The 27,620-nt window shown below is 33.7% G+C and overlaps 1 protein-coding gene across 6 annotated transcripts in view; it reads right to left on the minus strand.

Moving 5' to 3' along the window:
- Nucleotides 1–27,620, minus strand: part of SGCZ (sarcoglycan zeta) — a 920,121-nt gene that overhangs the window by 620,865 nt on the left and 271,636 nt on the right. For 4 of the 6 annotated variants that reach the window (XM_079908973.1, XM_079908975.1, XM_079908977.1 and 1 more), the window contains 2 exons: nt 10,833–10,936; nt 4,288–4,344 (listed from right to left, as the gene is read on the minus strand). The gene's annotated coding sequence lies outside the window, so the exon portion shown is untranslated. The remainder of the gene's footprint in view (nt 1–4,287; nt 4,345–10,832; nt 10,937–27,620) is intronic. The other 2 variants (XM_079908978.1, XM_079908974.1) reach the window with 1 other exon arrangement.

Consider the following 27,620-nt stretch of genomic DNA (forward strand, 5'->3'; position numbering starts at 1 on the left):
TTCTGCCTGTACATCTCTCTCTGCCTCCCAACTCTGGCAACCACTAATTTTTTTTGGGGGGGGGAGGGGTTCTAGATAGTTTTACCTTTTCCAGAATGCCATACAGTTGAAATCATACAGTATGTAGCCTTTTCCAGATTGACTTATTTTTCTTAGTAAAATACATTTAAGATAACTCCATATCTTCTCATGGTTTGATAGCTCATTTCTTTTCAGTGCTGACTAATGTTCCACCATCTGGATGTATCACAGTTTATTTATCCATTCACCTGCTGAAGGACCTCATGGTTGCTTCCAAATTTTGGCCATTATGAATAAAGTTGCTATAAATATCCGTGTACAGGTTTTTGTGTGGACCTAAGTTTTCATCTTCTTTGGGTAAATACCATGAAGTGTGATTGATGGATCCACAGTAGAAGTATGTTAGTTTCACAAGAAACTGCCAAACTGTCCTTCAAAGTGTCCATACAATTTAGCATTCCCACCAGCAATGCATGAGAGTGCCTCTTCCTCCACATCCTGGCTAGCACTTGGTGGCATCAGTGTTCTAGATTCTGGCTATTCTGATAGGTTTGTAATGGTATCTCATTGTTGCTCTGATTTGCACTTATCTGTTCACATATGATGAGGAGCCTTTTCATATGCTTATTCGCCATATATATATATCTTCTTTGGTGAGGTGTCTGTTAAGTTCTTTGGCCCATTTTATCATAGGGCTGTTTGTATTCTTCTTGTTGAGTTTTATGGGTTCTTTGTATATGTGAGATAACAGTCCTTTATCATATACATCTTTTGTAAATATATTCTCCCAGTCTGTGGCTTGTTTTCTAATTCTCTTGACATTGTCTTTCACAGAGCAGAAGTTTATAATTTTAATGAAGTCCAGCTTACCAATTATTTCTTCATGGATCATGTCTTTGGTGTTAACATCTAAAAAACACTCACCATACCCAATGCTATCTAGGTTTCCTCCTTTGTTACCTTCTAGGATTGTATAAGTTTGCATTTTACACTTAGGTCTTTAATTCAAGTTAATTTTTTGAGAAGAGTATAAGGTCTGTGTCTAGATTCATTTATTTGCATGTGGATGTCCAGTTGTTCCAGCACTATTTGTTGAAGAGACTATCTTTGCTTCATTGTATTACATTTTCTCCTTTGTCAAAACAAAGATCAGTTGACTATATTCATTTTGTACCAAATCTTAGTGGAAAACCTCGAGTCTCTCACTATTAAGTATGATGTTAAGTTTAGTTTTTTGTAGATATTGTTTTATCAAGCTATGGATGTTCCCCTCTATTTCTAGTTTATTGAGAGTTTTTAATCATGAATGGGTAGTGGATTTTGTCAAATGGTTTTTCTGCATCTATTGGTATGATCATGGTCTATCGATATAATGGATTACATTAATTTATTTCTGAATGTTGAACCAGCCTTGCATACCTGGTATAAGTTTCACTTAGTAGTGGCGTATAATTCTTTTCACACATTTTTGGATTTGATTTGCTAATATTTTGTTAAGGATTTTTGCATATGTTCCTGAGATATTTGTATGTAGTTTTCTTTTCATATGATTGCTTTGCCTGGTTTTGGTATTTGGATAATGCCAGACTCATGGAATGAGTTAGGAAGCATTCCTTCTGCTTCTATCCTCTGAAGGAGATTGTAGAGAACCAGTATGATTTCTTCCTTACAAGTTTGGTAGAATTCACCAGTTGAATCCATTCAGGTATGGTACTTTCTTCTTTGGAAGATTATTAGTTACTAGCTCAATTTCTTTAATAGATATAAGCCTATACAGATTGTTTATTTTCTCTTGTGTGAGTTTTGGCACGTTGTGTCTTTCATGAAATTGTTGTATTTTTTCTAGGTTATCAAATTTTCAGGACTTAGATTCTTTTTTTTTTTTTTTTTTTTTTTTGCGGTATGCGGGCCTCTCACTGTTGTGGCCTCTCCCGTTGCAGAGCACAGGCTCAGAACGCGCAGGCTCAGTGGCCATGGCTCACGGGCCCAGCCGCTCCGTGGCATGTGGGATGTTCCCGGACCGGGGCACGAACCCGTGTCCCCTGCATCGGCAGGCAGACTCTCAACCACTGCGCCACCAAGGAAGCACAAGGGACTTAGATTCTTAATCACATAATACACATCATCTATTTAATCTCAATTATACTGCTCAAAAAATCACTTTATTTACTCATAGCTTGTTGCTTCATAATGATATGAATTTTCATTCATTTTACAACTTTTTTGGTCAATTTTCAAATATTCCCATCTAATTTAATGATTTCTACTTTACTTCTGTTTTAAAATAAATAATTGATAAAATGAATTATTCCAGAAAGATATTCATATTGTACCTTGGGCATATTTACTAATGTTTCTAGAAACCCACTTTTACATTCTTATAATTCCCAGATTAGTGCCACTGTAAAGATCAGGAGCGAAAGTAACATGACATGCCAAATGATCTTTTTTCTTTATTATTATTGTTTAAAATTTTTAATTTTTATACAATTTTAAAGATTATACTCCATTTACAGTACAAAATTACAGAATATTACTTATACTCCCCATTTTGTACAATACATCCTTGTAGACTAAAGTGGAATTCTTCCTTCCCAAATGATCTTAATATATTTTAGCAACCTGGTCTTTCTTTGCAAGAAATCTGATGATGATTCCATCTTTCTTTCAAAGTGAGCTGTAAAGCCATTTAGATAATTTTCAGATTATTACACTGAAAATATTAATTTTCTTTTATATATGTGAATTATAGAAGTTTACAAAATTCATAAAGTAGCTCAAACATTCTTTCTTTTGATATTAAGGCTGTTTTTAGAGGTCCTAAAAATACCTTTGTCCACGAGATGAACATTTAATGGGAATTTTTGGATAAGTTACTTCCAACAATATTATGCCCTTTTTTCAGTAAATTCTTTGTTTCCATGTTTGTTTTTTAGTCACTTTTGTTTTAACCTTGACACTGCTGTGACCCCAGTTTGAAATACTATCTGGAACAATCACTGATAAGACGTTTCGTTAAGTGTGCCTTTTGTGGAGACAGCTTGTACAATATTAAAGTCGCATCCTAATGTATTGTTTATGGTTAAGCATACATTGTTGTAAATCTAAACTATATTAATTATTTCTTGAATATTTACAGTTGTGATAGCTTCATCATTATCACTGTCCTGCTGGCAACTGAATCTGACCTCTATGAATTTTATTCTTTGAAATTTGTTTTAAATTTCCTTTAAGAAGGAAAATTATATAGTGTGATAACTAAAAATTATGCCTGCCTTGATAAAATTAAATCCATATTAATAAATTATGTAAGTTAGAATGCTTAAATTTTTAAAGATTCAAAATAACATAAGACCACTGGTTCTAAAAGTTCTCAATTTGTTCTTAAGTGGCTTCTGGCAAACTCTAATAGCAATTTCATTTATTCATCTCAGAAGACAGAAATTATTTGTCCTTCTAATATAACTGATGAATTGCAACATATCTTCCATCATGATGCAAGGAATGCAATAAAACTGAATCTTACTTCATGCTCTATAAAGTTGGTACATTCATTCTGTATAAAGAATTTGGCCTTCCAAATTTTCACTTAATTTGAAAAGAGGGAAACAGCAATTGCAGATTCAATATGTCACCTTAGCTGTTGACATCATGACACATTTTACCCAAAGAATGAAGATCCTTGCAATGTGTACCCGCTAAATAAGGCAAAACAAAAAGAAGTAAGCAGAAAGAGCTAATAGTGTAGAATTGTGTATCCAATAGAGGATACACATTACTTTCAAAAATGTATGTAATTTTTAGAAAATTAACAACCTAAACAAACTTCTCACTTCAAAGTAACTAAAATTTCTGGATTAAAAAAAAATTTTCTAAAAAAAAAAAAAATTTCTAAATGCATTGCAGAGATTAAAATAAAACAGTAGATGTATGTACCTAGTGGTGAGAGAGCATTCAATCAAGCATTCGCTTCTAGGGCATCTGCCAAAATCTGGTAATTTGGGGCCTCCCTTTTGAAGACTGCACTAGACACAGCAAGAGGACTCAGAACCTAGGTCTCATCCTGGAGAGAGGTCTGAGAGGAGACCTCTAGAAAAATAGAACCCCAGATGGTTTCACCACTACCATTGTTTTTCTAAGACCTAATGCCCAATAATTCGTGTTAAATGTTCCCAAGTTCTTAGTACTTCCAAAAACACATCCTTTGTTGAGATACGTACTTTCAAATAATTCCCATCAATAAAGTTCTAAAGAGCATATACTCACAATCAAAAGTCACCAAGCACAAAACCAGAAATGGAACAAGGCAACTCTGCATGAAATCTAGAAGAAATAGTAGACAGCAGAATCAAATCTGGATGAACATTAAATACTGGGAATATCATATATGGAATATATATATATATATATATATATATATATATATATATATATATATATATATACACATAGACACACACACACACATATACACACACAGTAAGTCCCCTACATATGAACGAGTTCCGTTCCAAGAGTGCGTTCATAAGTCCAATTTTTTTGTAAGTCCAACAAAGTTAGCCTAGGTACCCAAGTAACACAATTGGCTATATAGTACTGTACTGTAATAGGTTTATAATATTTTTCACGCAAATAATACATAAAAACAAACACAAAAAATAAAGAAAACATTTTTAATCTTACAGTAGAGTACCTTGAAAAGTACAGTACTACAGTACAACAGCTGGCATACCAGGGCTGGCATCTGAAAGAAGGGTTACTGACTGGAGGAAGGAAAGGAGGTGGGAGATGGTAGAGCTGAGGGATAGTCAACAACAGGAGACAGAGGGCGAGCTGCAATTTCACTCACGCCTGACGTTGATAGCACACGCCCTGGTTCCTTGCTGGATTCAATTCTATCTACCCTATTGAAAAAACGATCCAGTGATGTCTGGGCGGTAGTTCTTTTTTTCTCGTCATAGATGACATCCTGGGCTTGAAATAAAGATACTCTGCTACTGTACTCTATACAGTATTGTACAGTAAAGTACACAAAAGCACAACCACTTGTAGAGGATGCACATACATGACAATGTATGCCAGCCACGTGAATTAACTTACATGATTGGACATGCGAATGCACGTTTGCATCTTTGAAAGTTCACAACTTGAAGGTTCCTATGTAGGGGACTTACTGTATATAATAAACAAATATAAAGATACACATTTGTGTCAGGACTGAATATGTGAATAAGGAATAAGAGACTATAAAATGACCAAGATTATTTTAAAAAGAACCAAAGGGAACTTCTAGTAATTAAAAAAGTAAAGTAATTTAAGGTAATAATTAGACAGTTGAAACAGCAATTTATCCATAGATGAAGAAAGAATTCACAAATCGGAAGAGAGAGCAGAAGTAAGTACCCAGGCTGCATCTCAGAGTTAAAGAATAGAGAAATATGAAAAAGAGGTTAAGACACATAAAGATAGATTAAGAACTTCCTACATTTCTAGAAGTAAAATAAAGACAGGATGAGGCAGAAACAGTATGTTAAGAAATAATGTTAAAGGAGAATTTTTAAAAGTTATGAAAGATGTAAATCTTCAAATTCAAGAGGTGTGAAGAAATATCATACCTAGAAGTAGCAAAGTGAAACTAAAAAGACAAGGAAAATGTCCAAATGCATCCCAGGAAATACCACAAGTTATCTACAAAGGAATAAGAGCTAGACTGAGAGGTGTCTCTTAAATATGAACAGCAAAAGCCTAAAGTCATTAAGTAATAATGTCACTGTAAAAAAAAAAAAAATCAACCTAGAATTGTTTATCCAGAAAAAGTAGCTTTTAAAGAGGAAGACAAAAGGAGGAAAAAAAAAAAGGACAATTTTATAAAAGCAAAACGGTGATAATTGCCAAACATTATATTTTAACTAAAGAAAATTATAATGAAAATCATATAGAAACATGAAAGGTGTAAAAAGAAATTATCATGTTTAAAATAGACCGATTTGTTTTTAGACAATAATATTAATGTCTTATTAAAAATAGAACGGCCGGGCTTCCCTGGTGGTGCAGTGGTTGAGAGTCCGCCTGCCGACGCAAGGGATACGGGTTCGTGCCCCGGTCTGGGAGGATCCCACATGCCGTGGAGCGGCTGGGCCCGTTAGCCGTGGCCGCTGAGCCTGTGCATCCGGAGCATGTGCTCCGCGATGGGAGAGGCCACAACAGTGAGAGGCCCGCATACCGCAAAAAAAAAAAAAAAAAAAAAAAAATAGAGCAGCCATGTTACCCAGCAATTCCACTCCTGGATGTATATTTTTAAAAAATCACTAAGTTGAAAAGATACATGCATCCCAATGTTCACAGCAGCACTATTTACAATTGCCCAGACATGGAAGCAACCTAAGTGTCCATCAGCAGATGAATGGATAAAGAAGACATGGTATATACATACCATAGGATACTACTCAGCCATAAAAAAGAACAAAATCTTCCCATCTACAGTAACATGGATTGAAAAAGTGAAATAACTCAGAGAAAGACAAACACTGTATGATATTACTTATACGTGGAATCTAAAAAGTACAACAAACAGTGAGTATAACCAAAAAGAAGCAGACTCACAGATATAGAGAAAAAACTAGTGGCTACCAATGGGAAGAGGGGGTGGAAGGGCAACACAGAGGTAAGGGAGTAAGAGGTACAAACCACTGGGTATAAGATAGGCTATGAGAATGTATTGTACAACACGGGGAATATAGCCAGTATTTTGTGTATTTGCTTAGCATAATTTATTTTACAAATCCTTTTTCTAAAAATTGGCACTTTTCATCAAGTAAATGTTTTGCCAGTTTTATTTTTAAATGTCATATAACATCCATAAATCATCTCATAAATGAGATTGTAGTAAATAAAAATATATATTGAAGTATCAAAAATGTTACAGAGAATAAAACCAGATATTTAAAATTTCATAATGAAGGGATAAGTAAAATAATACATTTTACTAGTAATATAGGGGAAGGTCACAATTTATGAGCTTAGTAGATATTTTCATTTTGCAAAGTCAGCTAAAGAAATATTTGATTTGAAAATACTTGAACCATTGGAAATTCATCTCTATAACCCACCCACTCTTAGAAAAATATATATACATTAACACACATATGCATAACAATGTATATTTTATTTATAAAATGATTTTTTAGTATTGTTCACTGTTGTACATTGGCTTATATAGATTTTACGTGTTAGAAGAAAGTGGAGTCACCCAATTTTATAGTGTAACTATAATGGAAACAACGGTAGACAGAGTAAGCCAGCAATGCAAATTAGCAGATATGAGTCCAAAAATACATATATTTGCAAGTCACTGTGTGTGACTTGAATATGTAAAAATACATATATATATATATAGAGAGAGAGAGAGAGAGAGTCAGCATTTTAAAGAACAAGCTCATTAAATTACTTAAATATATTTTTAGCACTTATCTTGGAAGTTAATTTATTTCAAAGTTTTGTCAGTAATAGAACTTTGAGTATATTCTTTAAAAAATAGTGACACAGGAGCAACGGATTTTTCTCTGTTTTCAAACGGCCAATTAAAATTTATTTTCTTAATGTTTTTATTATACTAGCATGGTTAAAAGCTGATACACATTACCAAAACTGAACTAATTTTTGAAAATTAAGATTTAAAATATATTTTAGTTTAAAAGTTCTATTGCTTCTGAACACACATAACCCTATAAATAAATTTTTATTAATTTCTAAAAATTGAAATATATAACTGTATTATTAAACTTTCAGCTAACAAAAAGAAATTTTGATTTTTTTCTACACTCATTACGTTTATGTTTCGTTCAATTTCCCACATATAATTACTCTCTTATTATACATGTTCTCATTTATTTCATATTTACCATGCTGCAAAATATTTCCTTATGTTGCATCAGCTGTTTTAGAAGAAAGAACTGAAACAGGCATGACAAATACCTGGCTAGTTCTCCACAATTCATCCCGGCTGAGCCAGAGGAGACATTACTAACAAAGTATTGCAGCCTTTCCCACGAAGCCCAGCACTGCTGCAGTGCCTCTCAGTCTGTGCCTCAGCCCTGGCAAAGCTGGACCAAAGCAATGGAGCCAATCAAAGTCAGAGCCCGCACCCACACAGAGAACTCATTCACTAGCCCCAGACACTTTCCAGGTACTTCATTCCAGGATTTCCGATTTCTATTTCAACTTAGATGCTCTTTGCCAGTCAGGATCCTATTCCAGTGTACACTAGGGACTAAGACGTTATGCCTGTTCCTGGTCTAGGCCACCTTTGGCAGAATAACTACAAGCTGGAATCCTGCACCTAAAGCTACTCTTGCCTCGATTTATACTCTTAGGATCACTAAAGCCAACTGTAAGCCTGATATGTACAAAAGTAAAAATTTAAAACTAGCTACAACTGCTAAGCACCTACCTTACAGTCAATATCTTCTTCAAAACATGGTTGGGATGAATATACCTCAGACTATAATGCTTTCTGAAACAGTGGTTTCTAAATTTTTGAATTTCATAGACCACCACACACACACACACACACACACACACACACACACACACAGACACACCCCTAAACAAATTTAATAAGATAGTAAAACAGAGCAGACTTTTTGTCATGTGAGGATAGTTAAACAAAATTGCACTAATCAAGCAACAAAAGTGATCACTATAGATTCATAAAATAAGTGGTATTTTAACAAAAAACAGTAAGGGAAATGACACCATCTCAGAATACTGGACCGCTGCAGATTAATACTGCCCTATGTAAATATTCATTTTGCTAAGAGCTGGTGAAAATTCATCACCGGTCTACAGACATATTTCACATGAAAACAAAGGAAGTGCCAGGTAAGACTAATGCACATAGTATTCACTCGGGGAAGCAGCTTTGGGGACTTCAAGGTTTCCACATTCTACCCTCCTGATTTCCTCTCCACTCTAGCTTCCACCCCACCTTGTCACAATTAAAAGAACTAAAATCACATTGATTTCAACTAGGTATTAGTAACTGTCACCCCTACCTAGTTTAATGGACTAGTTATAAATGGTATAATTAATTCAACTAGGCAGCTGTTTATAAGTTTTGTTTATGTTTATAAAGAGATATGTGCTTAAGGTCCATTCTTAAGTCACTGGGAAAAAATTCCCTTTTAACCTATTAATTCTACCTTCTGATACTGGTAATAATCAAAAATTCAGAGTAGCATAACCACCCAGTCTCTTGGGATTCACCCTAGAAAAGCCAAAAAGCCTGGCAACATCCTGAGATTTCTGGAAAGTAGCAACCTAGGAACATATCACTATAGGGACAATAATATAACCCACCTTCACCTTTTGACCACCTAAGGTGTTTGTCATCTTACCTAATGCATTGTGCATCATATAAAATATTTACAACATGTCTTCAAATTTGAAGACCAGTAGTCTAAATAGACTTACTTACATAATAAGTTTATTTCTTGATTAGATGCTATATTTATGCTCTCAAAACTATACCAACAGGCAGCAAAGAATGTAAATCTTAATATCATTAGTAATGTTCTGAGTTTTTCTACCTATAATATACCTACTTGAAGAAAACAAACTTAGAATCCCAAGTCAAAGTATATAATTTAAATTGAGGTGGGCTAATGATTTACACATATAAATAAGAGGATAAAGTATTACAGGAAATTTATAAAATTTTCTGTTATCTGTTGGGAGAGGTCTGTAAGGCAGAAAACCTGAAGCCAAAAGGAAGAGATAAGCATATCTGACTATGTATGAGTAAAATGTGTGTATTTATAGATAACCAAAGACACCAAAAATGAAGTCAGAAGAGAAACCACAGAATGGGGGGAGAGATTTACAACATATATGAACCAAAAAGGAACTACAGTGTTAATAAATAAAGGGCACCTACAAATTAATAAGAAAAAGACATTCTAATCGGAAAAGCATATGAAAAGATAATTTATAGAAGAGAATGCACATCTCAAAAAAACATATTAATAGATGTGTAATCTCTTTAATATTTAGTAAAATGCTAATTAAGATGGCAAAAAAATACCATTTTTGCCCATCATATAAGCAAAGTTTACAAAGAGTTAACATGGAGAGTTGGTGAGGAATCTGGGGATTGGACTCTTTTATACATGCAGAAATGTGAAACACTAACTTCATTTTAGAAAATAATCCAATATAGCTTTCACATTTTTAAAAAATGCAAATTTTAACACAGTAACACCATCTTTGGGAAACTATCCTACAAATATAAAAATAATGGTGTGAAAGCATCTACATTTAAGGATACTTATTATACCTTTACTAACGGTGGCAAAACCAGAAAGCCATCTGAATATTTATCTAGACAGAATCAAAAATACATTAATGGTACAAGCATACTATGAAATAGTACTTAAAAAGTGCTCTTAAAACTTGTATTTGTATAATTAACAGGAAAATAAATACTTGTGGCAAAGTAGCATGTATAATATGTTTGTATTTTTCTAACAACTACTAAAACTCCAACACAATATGTAGGAAATTATGGGGTATGGAATAAAGATTATGTATATGTTAAATGTAATAACCATATAAGGTAAAGTAGTTCAAATTTTTAAAAGTTAAAATATAAAATTTAAAATGCATGAGCCTAATGTGATAGTTATATAACTTCACTATATTTATTATTGATATATGTTATCATACAACATTGGAGTTTTGCTAACCAGAAGAATTGGTTAAAACCCTTACAATGGATCCAGAATGTCATTAGGAATCCTCAGCAGGAGACATACCTTGAAGCTGGGCTGTTTCCACAGAAGACTCTTAGACTGGTGAGGATTGTCTGGGTCCCAGGTCTGGTCCTGTACCTTGAGTGTACCTTAACCCCGCTTTGTCCCTGTAGAGATAAGTACCCTTCTCTCATGGGAGAGCTCACGTTCAACCGAGAGAGATATATAAAATCAGAATGCTAATGTACTCCTTTAAAACATAGTTTCAATCAGAATAAAATCAAAACCCTAATGTATTCATTTACCATGAGAAATAACAGTAACATGGATTAGAGAAATTGACATGTGGGATGACATAAATGGGAAGTCAAAGTATAAGCAAAAGACTGCTTGATATCCAAGCAATCAGATATTTAAAGCCAATTAAATTACCAAATACTTAAATATATCAAGGTAAGACTGGCCACTGGTGAAAGTGCCTTCTGTTTGGCAGCATCTGAATGAGCCAGCTTTCCCTCTGAAATACTCCTTTTCCCATGTCTCCATGGCTGACAAACTCATTCTCAACCACATTTTCCCCTTTGAATATATTAATACATTCATTCACATTATAGCCCAAGTATTGCTGTGGTAAAAACAATTTTGTCTCTTTTAGGCGATTCCATACCTGCATATTGATTCATTGGGTATTCATCTTGCAGTTTAAAAAAAAGCCATCTTACATCTCTCATTTTTCTGTTCTTACAGGCATTTTATTGCAGTTCCCCAGATACTGAAAATAGGCTATATTACTACTCTTCAGAGAGTATTGCTTAACATATGCACCTTGATTGATTACTGAATCATGCCAGTCTTATTCAGACACATTCAACTCATATCTTCCAACAGTGAAAAATAAAACATTAGTTACAATGAAGAATCCTTATAATGCAGTAATATTTCACTAGTATTAACAGAATGTACAAAAAGTGATTCACAACATCGCATTCAAAATACTTGTACTCTTCCTTTGACTCACTAAATCTAGACTATTTAAGTGTCAGCAAAGGATCCATTTTCAAAGATATAAAACAGAGCCTCTGAATGAAGATGGAAGTGACATTTTTAAAAGGTGGCTATATACTTTGAAGAGGTGAAAAATAATTATTTTATTCTTCCACTGTAAACATGTAACAAACAGGATGTGGAGTGAAACAGGTTTGTTGCTCCTAAACTGTCAAACAAGATAAAAAACCCACGAAGTACCTCACATTCTAAGTCAAGCCAATTGACATTTGGAACAAGAAAACTGTGGAGTCTTTGGAAGCATGTTGACTCTATGGGGCTTGCTGGGTCCAAGCAAGAATTAACTAGCCCTTTCTTAATCTTTTTCCCCTCACTGAGACTGGAAGGGAAGAGCCAGCACATTTCCTGTTAAACTGAGAATTTGGGATTCTGATCCAACCTTTGTCTCTTCTTCATTCTGATCATATAGACTAGAGAATGGGGAGCCTGCAGGCTGAACATAGCTGACTCTTCCACCTCTTGGTAAGCTGTAGGGGGTCCTGCTGCAATTTGGGCAGCTCTCTTAAGCACATCTTAGTCCTCAATTTTAGAACCTCGTTGCCAGTAGGGTGTTAATAAGACAAGCCTTATTCCCATATAACAAACTGTATTAGTCTTATAAGTCCTCAAAGTCACAAAGTATGTCACTGCACAAGGTAGTGTCACCAGGTAGTCATGAATAGGAAGAGGTAACAGGACACTACAGTCGTTTCTGTCCAAACAGTCAACACAAATCCAAATCTGTGATTGGATTTTCTGAACAAAAACAATATAACACAGTCTGCCAGTAGGGGTGTGATTTTGATAACAATGGACTGAATATATGACTCATGAGTGTATTGGAAAATTGAAACATATTTTCTTTGATCATTAACCTGAAAATGAACTTTAGGTAGTTATGTCACTTTACCTTAATGAAAGAGAATAGGTACAAGATGTAGGTAAAATACCATAGAACCCAGTTTTCTAGTAAAACAATAGACCAATAGATTATACTAGTTGGTAATGGTAAACAATTACCCAAATTATATAAATAAAATAAATATATGCTTATATTTACATATATTTAGCTATATATATATATATATATACTTATGTATGTCCATATTATAATATTTTTAGTCATGAAAATCAAGTTACATGAGCTGCAGTCTCAAAATTCCTGTTAGGCTGCCCAGACTACATGCTACCTCAAGAACCAACAAAAATCTCAAATAAACAACCTAACCTTAGACCTAAAGCAATTAGAGAAAGAAGAATTAAAAAAAACGCCCGAAGTTAGCAGAAGGAAAGAAATCATAAAGATCAGATCAGAAATAAATGAAAAAGAAATGAAGGAAACATTAGAAAAGATCAATAAAACTAAAAGCTGGTTCTTTGAGAAGATAAACAAAATTGATAAACCATTAGCCAGACTCATCAAGAAAAAGGGAGAAGACTCAAATCAACAAAATTCGAAATGAAAAAGGAGAAATAACAACTGACACTGCAGAAATACAAAGGATCATGAGAGATTACTACAAGCAACTATATGCCAATAAAATGGACACTGGACAAATTCTTAGAAAAGCACAACCATCCGAAACTGAACCAGGAAGAAACAGAAAATATGAACAGACTAATCACAAGCACTGAAACTGAAACTGTGATTAAAAATCTTCCAACAAACAAAAGCCAATGACCAGATGGCTTCACAGGCGAATTATATCAAACATTTAGAGAAGAGCTAACACGTATCCTTCTCAAACCCTTCCAAAATATAGCGGAGGGAGGAACATTCCCAAACTCATTCTACGAGGCCACCATCACTCTGATACCAAAACCACACAAAGATGTCACAAAAAAAGCAAACTACAGGCCAATATCACTGATGAACACAGATGCAAAAATCCTCAACAAAATACTAGCAAACAGAATCCAACAGCACATTAAAATGATCATACACCATGATCAAGTGGGGTTTTCCCCAGGAACGCAAGAATTCTTCAATATATGCAAATCAATCAATGTGATACACCATATTAACAAATTGAAGGAAAAAAACCATATGATAATCTGAATAGATGAAGAAAAACCTTTTGACGAAATTCAACACCCATTTATGATAAAAACTCTCCAGAAAGGAGGCATAGAAGCAACTTACCTCAACATAATAAAGGCCATATATGATATAAACAGAGCCAACATTCTCAATGTTGAAAAACTGAAACCATTTCCATTAAGATCAGGAACAAGACAAGGTTGCCCACACTCACCACCATTATTCAACAGAGTTTTGGAAGTTTTAGCCATAGCAATCAGAGATGGAAAAGAAATAAAAGGAATCCAAATGGGAAAAGAAGAAGTAAAACTGTCAGTGTTTGCAGATGACATGATAGTATACATAGAGAATCCTAAAGATGCTACCAGAAGACTACTAAAGCTAATCAATGAATTTGGTTCCATTTGGTTCAATGAAGTTGCAGGATACAAAATTAATGCACAGAAATCTCTTGCATTCCTATACACTAACGATGAAAAATCTGAAAGAGAAATTAAGGAAACAGTCCCATTTATCACTGCAAAAAAAAGAATAAAATACCTAGGAATAAACCTACCTAAGGAGACAAAATACCTGTATGCAGAAAACTATAAGACACTCATGAAAGAAATTAAAGATGATACAAACAGAGGGAGAGATATACCATGTTCTTGGATTGGAAGAATCCAATCTTGGATTGGAAGAATCAACGATGTGAAAATCACTATACTTCCCAAAGCAATCTATAGATTCAATGCATTCCTTATCAAACTATCAATTTTTCACAGAACTAGAACAAAAAATTCACAATTTGTATGGAAACACAAAAGACCCTGAATAGTCAAAGCAAGCTTGAGAAAGAAAAACGGAGCTAGAGGAATCAGGCTCCCTGACTTCAGACTATACTACAAAGCTACAGTAATCAAGACAGTATGGTACTGGCACAAAAACAGAAATATAGATCAATGGAACAGGATAGAAAGTCCATAGATAAACCCAAGCACATATGGTCACCTTATCTTTGATAAAGGAGGCAAGAATATACAATGGAGAAAAGACAGACTCTTCGATAAGTGGTGCTGGGAAAACTGGCAGCTACATGTAAAAGAATGAAATTAGAACACTCCCTAATACTATACATAAAAATAAACTCAAAATGGATTCAAGACCTAAATGTAAGGCCAGACACTGTAAAACTCTTAGAGGAAAACATAGGCAGAACACTCTATGACATAAATCACAGCAAGATCCTTTTTGACCCACCTGCTAGAGAAATGGAAATAAAAAGAAAAATAAACAAATGGGACCTAATGAAACTTCAAAGCTTTTGCACAGCAAAGCAAACCATAAACAAGACTAAAAGACAACCCTCCAAATGGGAGAAAATATTTGCAGACAAAGCAACTGACAAAGGATTAATCTCCAAAATATACAAGGAGCTCATGCAGCTCAATATCAAAACAAACAAACAACCCAAGCCAAAAATGGGCAGAAGACCTAAATAGACATTTTCCCAAAGAAGATATACAGATTGCCAACAAACACATGAAAAGATGCTCAACATCACTAATCATTAGAGAAATGCAAATCAAAACTACCATGAGGTATCACCTCACACCAGTCAGAATGGCCATTATCAAAAAATCTAAAAACAATAAATATTGGAGAGGGTGTGGAGAAAAGGAAACGCTCTTGCACTGTTGGTGGGAATGTAAATTGATAAAGCCACTATGGAGAACAGTATGGAGGGTCCTTAAAAAACTTGAAATAGAACTACCATACAGCCCAGCAATCCCACTACTGGGCATATACCCTGAGAAAACCATAATTCAAAAAGAGTCATGTACCACAATGTTCATTGCAGCAGTATTAACGATAGCCAGGACATGGAAGCAACCTAAGTGTCCATCAATAGTTGTATGGATAAAGAAGATGTGGCACATATATACAATGGAATATTACTCAGCCATAAAAAGAAACGAAACTGAGTTATTTGTAGTGAAGTGGATGGACACAGAGTCTGTCATACAGAGTGAAGTAAGTCAGAAAGAGAAAATACCATATGCTAACACATATATATGGAATCTAAATAAAAAAACAACAGGGTTCTGAAGAACCTAGGGGTAGGACAGGAATAAAGACACAGAAGTAGAGAAGGGACTTGAGGACACGGGGAGGGGGAAGGGTAAGCTGGGACGAAGTGAGAGAATGGCACTGACATATATACACTACCAAATGTAAAATAGATAGCTAGTGGGAAGCAGCCGCATAGCACAGGGAGATCAGCTCTGTGCTTTGTGACCACCTAGAGGGGTGGGATTGGGAGGGTGGGAGGGAGATGCAAGAGGGAGGGGATATGGGGATATATGTATATGTATAGCTGATTCACTTTGTTATACAGCAGAAACTAACACAGCAATGTAAAGCAATTATACTCCAATAAAGATGTTTAAAAAAAAGATATACAGATCAAATTTGCATTATAATCTCCCCACTTCCTCTATGAGCTCTGCCACATGTTAGTCTTTCTTAATGAATTCTCTCACATCCTGTGCAAGACTCATAGTAGGTATTCAGTGATAATTATAAGATTGCGTATTCTAGTACTCTCTTAGCCTTTTGTGCGTGGAAGTCGTTATTCGAAATACCATGAACAGTTGGTTGAATTTCAAAGACTGGCAAGAATGACAATTCATTATTGGTTCAAGACTACTTTTATGTTGCCTTATTACTGAATGAAGAGCAAGCAGAGCAAAGGATAATATCACTTTCACAGTGAGGACGTGTGGATCCCTGAAGCCTCCCTAGTTCCTTACAGTGGTCAAAAGAGTCCAGAGAGAGTGCAGACCCATAAGCTGGAAAAGGTAAAAACCTGCAGGCCTACGGTCTCATATGATGCTAGTCTGGGGCTGTCCACATCCACTCAGCACCTAACAATAGTACTTTATGTTCCATTTCCAGCTGCTCCATGGCCAATCTCAGCAGGATATTTTCTGTGCACATGAGTGTGTTCTTTCACATTAGTGCTTCAGGTATTTGCATTTGGTAATTAGGTTCTCCATCTAAGTTGCAAAGTACCATGCAGCACACAAATCTTTACCTTTTGTACTCTGCTGGGTGTCTGGCCCCGTGCTTGTACACATATCCAGGGTTCAAATATGTTATTGAACAGCAGGGTTGAACTCACTTCATACTTAAATCAGAGGAATTATTAGAAATATGAAGTGTTTCCTCTTTCCATATTGAGTTCAAAAACATAACCTGTTTTGAGAAAATGAAACAAAACAAAAACCTCTGTATCTTCTTATCCCTCCCACCTCAAAAAAATTAACCCCAGTGTATGTACATCAAACCCAGTTTTGAGTAGGCACACTCCCATCCATCATGAGTGTTGGTAGCTGTGAGTGTTTGAGGAAAGACAAGTTGCTCCTACCACAAGGAGAACAAAATGTCTTGGAAGCAATTCAAGTTCCTTAACGGACAGTTAACCAACCATAGGTGAGGCAGAGCTCTGGATTTGTGTGGACGGTACTGTTTTGATCAGTGACTGAAATCTAAGAGTGAGATCGATTCAGACATTACGATACCCCACAGAACTCTGACTGGATCTTTTAAATGTATTTGTTCATTTATAACTGTTTCTCTGTTCTGATGTGGACAACCCCTGTAAGGTTTTAAAATTCCCAGATCTCTGATCCTTTTAAAAAAGATGTTTTTCTACTGGAAAAGTAGTGCAGTGGGAAGGTAGGGGGAGCAGCATGAGTCCACATTGCTCTATAACTACACTGAACATAAAATTTTTATGCTTATTTAGTAAAGACATAGTGCCTCTTCACTGCCAATAATCAGTTTTGCAAGGTGAGCAAGAGGAAATGTCATTACATATTTTATTCACTGTGTTTAATCCATTATAGATGACACTTGAAAAAAAAGCATTAAATATGATGCCATTTTACAAGGATCCTGTCATTTTAATGTATAAGGCATTAGGGCATCTCATTCAGCATAACTTTGACTGCAAGCACAGCATTAATGTTTTAATAAGCCATTTGATTTGCCTTGTAGGTGGCTACCGAGGAACAAAAAATTCTTTATAAAACTTATCGGATTGTATCTTAAAATCTCATGATGTGAGTTGATCCAATTATTTTTTCTACCTCTCTCCACTAAAGCTGTATTCGCAACGAGCAAAGGCTTTTTTAAAGGCATTTTTGTACTGTTTGAAGAAGGCAAGCTTCTGGGACTTTTATTGTGGGGAAGGGGAAGAGGGAAGGAGCTGCCAGAGGATTTGGGGGCTACAGGTTTGTAGAGGAACAGCCCTGACATTGTCCCCTTTTCTGTAGGCAGAATGTTTGTATTTATTCTCTCACTAGGGATACTCCTAGGACTGATCAAGATTTAACTTGCTGAGTGAAGATGTATGAAAAAATATCATATTTAACATTTCTTAGTTGGTTGAGATAGAAGCTATAAAAGGATTTTGCATCCTGAAAAAAAATGAAGGCCGCTGATTATTCTTCCTCCCTAATATACTGGCTATGGGAAATTTAAAATTAAGCAGACCATCTAACTCCTAAAATTTACTCACAGTACTAAGAAAGAAATGGAGAGATCATTAAATCTGTCTTCACAGAAAGGTATTTGGAAAGATTGTCCTCAAACTCATCTCTCTCATCTAAAAAAAAAAAAAAAAAGAAAGAAAAGAAAAAGAGCTATACCTAGCTATTACTACTTTTCTTCCCTTCACACTCAAGCTTTTTCATTTTTTTTTTCTTTTTTTTCATATGAGAAATTTTTATTTGGGAAAAAAAAATGACAAAATGGCTGTACTACATTATCTGACATATGCCATATATGAGTTAAAGTAAAGCCCAGAAGAATAGACTCTAAAATGTTAACACATTTTCTGAATAGTGAGCTTACAGGTGATTTTTGTTATTTTTTATTAAGTAATTTTTTACTGGAAAAATTAACGTATACTCTTGGTTTCAAAAAATCACAATACAGATGGAATACAGAATAAAACAAATCTATCTCCTTCAAATAACCACTTTTTCCCAGTTTCTTAACACTCAAGCTTTTTCAAAGTGGAACCTAAGTTTGTAGTCTTGACTTCTCACATCTCATTTATTCTGTAACCTACTCCACATGGTTTTCATTTTTCCTTTTTTTTAATGATTTTTTTTTATGTGGACCATGTTTAAAGTCTTTACTGAATTTGTTACAATCTTGCTTCTCCTTTATGTTTTGTTTTTTTAGGCTGCAAGGCATGTGGGATCTTAGCTCCCCAACCAGGGATCGAACCTGCACCCCCTGCACTGGAAGGCAAAGTCTTAACCATTGGACTGCCAGGGAAGTCTCCCATTTTTCTTTCTTAATGAAACTCTTCCCACCAAGATTATTAACAACTTCCTGTTTGGCAAACTCAGTGGATGCTTCTAATATCAGTTCCATCAACTGAAACATTTTACTAGGTCAACCCTTCTTTCCTACTAGAACCCTCTTCTGACTTCCACATTCAAGGCATACTGCTGGCGTTTGGTTTCTTACTTCTTTCTGCACGTTCATTCTTTTACTCAGTTTCAGTCTTCCCTTTCTCCAACCTACCCTTCAAAGCTGGGATTTCTCAGCTTTTGTCCTCATTTGTGTTTCTCTTGTTCTATTTTCCTCCTCATTTCCCCCAGGTGACCTTATGTACAGACATATCCACAAACATTCCCTACACATACGTCCAACTCACTGTGTCCAAAATACATTCAGCTTATTTCTATTGAAACTTGCACTGACTCAGAATTTAATCTCTCATGTTTCCAGCCAGAAACCCAAAAATCAACCTAAAAAGACAACTACAAAATTTGTTTATGTATTAAATATTTTAGCTAGGTTTTCACATTTATCTTTAAACTGTGAGAGGGATGGCAGTCCAAGTAATAAATAAATAATAAGTTTAGATGAACATAATAACAATGATGAGATATTTTCACTTTATAAGGAAGAAGATACTGATCAGATTCTATTGGGAAAAGTAATAGCTAGAAATATTGCTTTACTTTCGACCTTAGACTATTTTATGCAAATTGAATAAAAAAGGACAGATGATTAACGTTGAAATAGGCACCTATTTCTTTAAAAAGAAAAGACTTCGCTATATAGACCAAAAATTATTGTGTAAAAAGAAGATGGATTTCACTACACATGAATGAGTTGTCTAGAGTATGAAGATTTATTAGCATAAGAAGTTATTATTTCAGGAAACTGAAGATAAAATCAATACTTTGGAGATCATTAAATCTTGGCGTAAGTTGAGCACTGAAGGCAGGATATTTTACTGGGGCATTGGGGAATTTATATTTTGAGAACTCGGGAGGTCATTTTGCTGACATTCTTCATTTCATTTCAGTCTAAAACAAAGGAAAACAAATTATCTCTTCGGATTATCTCTGCCGAATGTTTTAACAATGTATGCTACTCAACATTTGATTTCAAAGTTTTGTTTTGCTCTATAACTGTGATCAATAAAACCAAAGCAGGTGAGAAATGAAGTAATAAAAGTTTATAGTCAATGTAATAATTCTAGAACAAAAACCATTTTATCCAAAGGAAGTATAAAAGAGTTTGGCAAAAGATGGAAAGTTAAAGTAATTCATGTTTAAAACCAATGTTGTAAATGTAAATAAAAGTGAGTTATTTTATCTTTGAGTGCAACAGTAAATGAAACCACCAGCTTATTTCTTTCTTAGATTCTGTTCTTCTCAAATACAGTACCTGGCTCCCTATTAAAAGCTTTCACAACAGATTTCAGTAAATCAGGATTCAGGTGATTCTAAACCATTCCTGAAACAATGAAACTATCCTCTTTCTGGGAGTAGTCTATTCTCTTTTGCAAAATGAGTTCCATTTTCTGGAACATTCAATAAATGAATGGCCACTCTTAGAATTCTGCAGAGAAGGTGGAAAATGGGACAGAAGGCCTTTATAGGAATTGATAAATACAGACCAAAAGAAAAAGTTCTGTATTGCCAAATATCAATATATATGTGGTTTCCTCCCTCCCTCCCTTCCTTCCTTCCTTCCTTCCTCCCTCTCTCCTCTCCTCTCCTCTTTCTTCTTCTCTCTCCTTTCTTCAGAAGTACCAAAAAGGCCAAGGGTTAAACAACATGTAACAACCACTATTAACATAATCTTTTGATTAGCAGTCATCTTTGGTGGAAACAACACTGGATATGTCTAAGTGGGTTTGTGTTTTCAACTTGACAGTAGAAATGGTACTTTTACAGTTAGACTGTTGGCAATGAAATTATAATTCAGTGAAAATTTCTAGAGACACAGGCATTCATGAAGGAGGGATATGATTTGAGAAATGAACAAAAATAAAACAAGCAATAAATGAGAGTTGTATACATGAGGATATGTAGCTGAAACCATTTAAAATTAAATCTGTATTATCAATGACATTATTTATAATAAAATTTGGTCCATAGTGTTTTAATAAAAAATGTAAGAGAAAAGTTAAATAGTTGATAATAGAATAATTTAAAGTCAAATTTAAATGGGAAGAGCAAACATTAATGAATATTGTGGGCTGAAGTCAAAACGTTCAAAAGTGGGTTAAGATAAGTCCAATTTGGAGAGTAAGAAAATTATAGTCCATATGTAAATGAACATTTTACATCAATTTTCTGGAGAAAATCAGATGAAGGACCCAAAAATTTTTTTAATCTGAGTATTATATTAGAGAGGACACTATTTAAACAATGGTCCTAACATCTTAAAGAGTAACACCTATCGCAGAAGTTGGACTAAACAGTTTACTTTTTATAGTTATACCTCAATCTTATTTGTGGTGCCAAATTAAAACATATAAATTATTAATTTTATGTAGAAAATGTATACAAAATTAGTTTAAGAAATAAGCTGTAAAAATTTAGCATTATATTAGGAACTTTAAAAACAATTATTTCCTTATACTACTCACATCACATAAACAAGATTTCTAGGGAGTGAATTTAAATACCTATGATGCATGTCAAATTCATTGTCTTTAGAAAGAGAAAGAAAACAGGATTATTTTTTACATGCTGGCCATGCTAAATTACTCTTAAATACTGCTATGAAATTATACGGTAAGATATTAGATATATTTACTACAAGATAATTCTTAAATGTTTCCATAACATGTGAAGTCTTATCTGATACTAGTGAATTTATAGTAGTTTAAATATTGTTAGGTTTACATTATAGCAGTCTAACATAAAAAATTACAATTAATCACCAGTGTAAAACTCTACAGCTAAGTGATAAGTTGCAATTTGGAATGGTCATTAAAGACATAGTCACAGGCTTTAAAAAGTAGCAACACCTCCAAATTCAGAGTTTATTTCAAGAACATGGGATATGTTCAACGTCTGTATACCTGCGTATAGCAAAACTTTTCAGTTACGTTACCAGCATGTTGTCAAACACATAAATTGGTCCTGCACAGCAAATGAAGGAAATCTACCTCCTTTTTAAAATGAACATTTCAAATCACTTCTAAAGAGAGCTATTTTTATTTCAAACAAGCTTTTGTTTACCTAGTGGGCATTCTTAAACATCTGATGGACCTGCCAGTCTTCTGAATTCATGCATTCATTTGATATGTTTTTTAACTAACATATTTGTATTATTTTTTATCTCATATGCTTTATACAACTTGAGTTAAATATTGTTCTGTGTTAATATTTGATGCGAAATACAAGGAAGAATTATAAGGCAAATCATATTCTTAAACTTACATAGTAACTTACATAGTAACACTTGAATTTATTTTTTCTAAATACAAGTTATTACTAAGCATAATCTGAATTATTTACTATCATTTCACCAAGATAATAAAAGTTATAGGCACAGTTTTGGTCATAGGTCAGGCATCTTTGCTCTGGCTTTGTTTATTTTAAAAGCACTTAGAAGTTATATCTATATTTGAATCTCTTAACATTTTCAGTTCTATCCAGGAGGTGCTGATTTAGTGGTAACACTGAATTTTTTATGCCAAACTTAAGCTCTGGATCCATCATCAAAAAGGTGAGTGTAATTAAGTTGACCTTCATTTGATAGTGTTGATGGATTTGCCCTAATTTTTTTTTCACTTTTTTATCTTCATCCTCTAGCAACTAATAGAATGTGTAATAATGCTGAGCTAGTAGAACTCTGACCAAGTTGAAGAATATTTTAGGGGCTCATGGGAGATAGTCTCCATGACTTTGGTTTCATTAAAATGAGGTTCTAAATAAGTACCAAAAAAATGACAAGAATACTGATTTTCCTTGAACTCTAAATTTCTAAAGTACTTAATGTTACCCAGGAAATTCTTCCTAGCAATACTCTTTAAAGGAAAGGTCTCATACAAAGTGTTCTGCACATCTTACTCTATGCCCAAAACCCTCCTGGAGAAAAGATAGGTAATTGGATACAACTGTAATTGAAATCAACATTGCAAAACTCTAGGCTAGGTCTCAAATAGAAATAAATATGGTAATTTTTATATTTCATACATGGATATCTGATAAGCGATAGAGAAAACCTTTTATAATACAGTGCAGTGTATAAAACTCTATTTTTTGATGAAATTACAGATAAGTGGTTAATGTAAAAGTCATCATGCAACTAAATTCACATTTCATTGATTTTCAGATTTTGCTATAAAATATTTCTAGAATCTAAGCTCAGAGTACAATGCCCAGTTTGTTTCCTTGTTTTTGCATTCTGTTAAATTGTTAAGAGAATAATATATTTTTTCTTTTCTTCTACTTTTTAGGAAGGGTAATGAATTTTACCATTTGACAGTTTTGGTGAGTTGCCAATACACACACACACACACACACACACACACACACAAATATATGTGCCCTAGCATGAAGGAAAAATAAACCTGGAACTTTATACAATGTAAAGGCAGACTATGCTAAGTTTTGTCATCTTTTACAGTTAAATTAATTTGAAGGACTTGGAAAAATACTTAAGTGCCAAGAAGACCTGTCTCCACATAAAGTTGGACTTGATTACAATTATTATCATTAAATTCTGTAAAAATGTGTAATTTTGTTTTATCTTTCTTATGCAAAAAAACATGTAAATACGGAAACAGATGGTGATATTGTTCAGTAGAATGAATATGTATTAACATATGCATCCAAATTTATTTGGCGAATATAAATTTTCTTCTTCTTTTTAAATGTAATGGTTAACATAAAACTTTAGTGGTAAAGTAAATGTAAGCTGCAGTACGTATGTGGAAAATTTATATCTATTTACATTATTTAGATGTATTTTTCAAGGAAGCTGTGGAAAAATATATTAAGCTTTCCATTTCTAATCACTCGGTTTATTGCTGATTTTCAAAAATAGATTTATTTTTGACACTGAAACATATTTAATATAATTAATATACACGTTTGGCTCCCAAGCCTGAATTTTACAAATCATTCACGTAATGTTCAATGAGATGAAACTACCTTAGTTTCCATGTTTTACGTGAGGGACACTGTTAAACTTTCTTATATAGATGATGTCCAGACACATTTTTTTAAAGCTATTTGGGGATCTGTAGTATTCAGAGTAATTATTTTAGTCCCTTATTTTTAATGGTAACTTTATATATTGCAAATTCAGTTTAATATGTTTTAATTCAGTTTAAAATTCAGTTTAAATATTCAGTTTAAAATTCAGTTTAAATATATATTTACATATTGTAAATTCAAGTACTCGTGTTAGATGCTGTAGTCAGAAATACACATGAAACAAAAGTCACCAAATGCTAGCTTTTGCTACCTGAAAGCCTAAGATGCCTTATGTAATGCATATTCATTCATTCAATAATAGATAAAAACAAGACTTATAGAAAATCTTATGTGAGAATCTGAGACTCTGAAATAAATTTACCAAAATACTTTCAACTACTAAGTGAATCTACAGTCTTTTAAGGAAATAAACAATAACACATTAAAAGTCATAAAACTGAGTTTAGTTTATCACATACTGAGGTATACTTTAGCTCATTACTCATGAAAGGATAATTTCACTTTGTATCATGATGATTAGAATCAGTAGGGGTCCTTTGGGCTATTTTATTTGGGCTATTTTTGTGTTCTTTCCTTTTTTATATTTTTGCAAAAAAAAAAGGAATAATAATTTATTTTATTTATTTTTATAAGTAAAATTTGAGAAGGACCCAGAAATTTCACTCCTAGGTTTCACCCAAGAGAAATAGAAATATATATCCATAAAAATTTGCTGGTACAAGACGGTTAATGGTAGCTTTATATATGATACCCCAAAACTGGAACAAATGTATACTTAGCAATAAAAAAATATAAAACTGATACATGAGGTAACATGAATAAAGTCACAAAACATAATGCTGAATAAAGAAGACTTTCACAAGAATACATTCTGTGTGACATCATCTGCATGAAGTTCTAGTACAGCAAATCTAATCCTTAGTGGGAAAAAAAAAAAAGAAGAAGAACAGCAGTTGCCTGTGGAGCAGATGACTGGGAAGAGACATGAGAGAACATTTTAGGCCTTTAGATCTATATCTTGATAGGGATTTGATTTACACAGGTTGTGTGCATTTGCATAAACTCAGAAAATTTACTCTTGAGATTTGTGCATTTTATTGTATGTAAATTTTATCTCAAAAGCATAAAAACTAAACAATATTGAACGGTATGATGTACATGCTGAAATATATAGGAGGGAGCACTCTGATGTCTGCAACTTACTTTGAGATACATAAAAATCCCATGGTTCTTTGATGGAGGAATAGAGAGATGGGTAGATGGATACTTAAGTGTAAGATGATAAAAAATATTAATTTTAGAATCTAGGTGTTAGGTATATAGGTTCACTGTACAATCCCTTTAATCTTTCTATAAATTTGAAAAATTTCTAACATGTTAGAACAAAATTAAAAAGATATCAATAACTCCTACTACATATGTGGAACAAATATTTTCTTCTTCATTATGGTTTGCAAACATGAATGCCAACTTACTGTATAAACACTGCTGTCAACTACATATATTAACCAATAGATTGCAAAGACTTTTTTTCCTCAACAGTAAAACCAAAATGTAGCAGCAACAAGTCATAAATGTTTTAGGGGTCTAACCGATATGAGAGGTTATTCACCTAGAGGCCCATGGACATGATATTTTGTTGAGAAATCATTATATTCATAGTGATACAATGAAGGTGAAACTGAATGCAGGCTACATATTCATGATTTCTTTATAACTGATGATAATATTGTTTTCTTTGCTTGGTTGGTTGACCAGTATATTGATTTTGGTGCACTGGGAGTGAGACAGAAGAAAAGACTCAAAATTAGCAGATGGTAAATTTTCAAAGAACGACTCAAAATTGAGAGATCAAACATGAAGTAATACCCAAATGAATGAGTAAATCCAATGTTGCCTGGGATATATGTGTCGTAATCTTTTCTTAATAACATAAGATGGTTTGTTTTAAAAAATACAAAAGAAATGAATAAATAATTTAACTTTACTTAATGCAGATGCCTATTTTATAAAAAAAATCTGATATCCATATATGGGTTTTTGGATTCTTCTGTTTAATATCTACCCACAGCAGCTATAAGTACCATTATCGAACACTTAAGTTCATGTAATATCGTATATATATATTCAATAGCAAAACATGTGTCCATTAAGAACAAACTGTTCCTACATGGCATTTTAAAGATTCTACATAACTATTCACTTTTTAATTCTACTGGTAAGTGTATCATTCTCTTTACCATCTATCTGTTTGTATTTGAAAGTAATCTTTACTCCAAATAAAAAAGAAGAGTCACTACCCTGTTTTACAAAAGGAGAGTAGAAGCAAAATGCAGGGAACAGGTAATTAGCTTTTCCTGATCTTACAGCATGCCCTGAAAGAAATGCCAGTTTTACTTGATTACCATGGAATTAAGCAACCAATCAAAAGTTTTACAAAAGCTTTTCATTACAGAGTTCATGCTGCCATTTCAATAGCCTTTAGTTTTACTTTGCTGCCAAATCAGTCATGCACCAACCAAGAAGCAAAGTTTGTTTAGATTGTAAAGGTGAAGAATAAAATACATGTGCAAAACCAAAATATGATGAAAGTTTTTCCAGAAAGTTTTTTTAAGATATCAACTTATATATCAATAAATGACAATTTTTACCAGAGCTTTTTTCCTGAGAGAAGAGACGGTATTTTTTCTGTAAAAGTCACTACAATATAGACTTTCTAATTACTATGTCCCATGGATCACTTGCTGTTTTATAATAAAATTTATTATTTATTATAATAAAATTCCATGATTTGTGTGGCTTGATCATTTTATTTTTAGCCATGGGTTAAGATACCATGGAACACAAGTTGCTTCCCCATTTTTCTCTGATGGCATTGGGGATTGTACCAAAGGAGCACGTCTGACAGCAGGAACTGACATTTAAGATGCAATGATTCTAAGAAAATGTTGGCAGTCAGATTTTCATACACTAGAAGTTCTACAGTGTATGGATCTCTGTCTAACCCCACCACAAGCAATTGAAGAACATAATCTTTCTTTTATATCTTGAACAGCTTCATCTTTCTTTTGAGCAACTGCTATAATCACATTTCTGGGCTAGGGGTTATGCAGTACCAGAAGCGTGAGGAAAATTAATCCATCCCTGTCTTAGAAGTTTGTGCATTACCAAGACATCAGTGTGAAATAATCAAGTCGTAATAAAATACATTATATAATTAACCAGTGC

Source organism: Stenella coeruleoalba (assembly GCF_951394435.1).
Source record: "Stenella coeruleoalba genome assembly, chromosome: 21".
In the NCBI taxonomy this organism is placed as follows: Eukaryota; Metazoa; Chordata; class Mammalia; order Artiodactyla; family Delphinidae; genus Stenella; species Stenella coeruleoalba.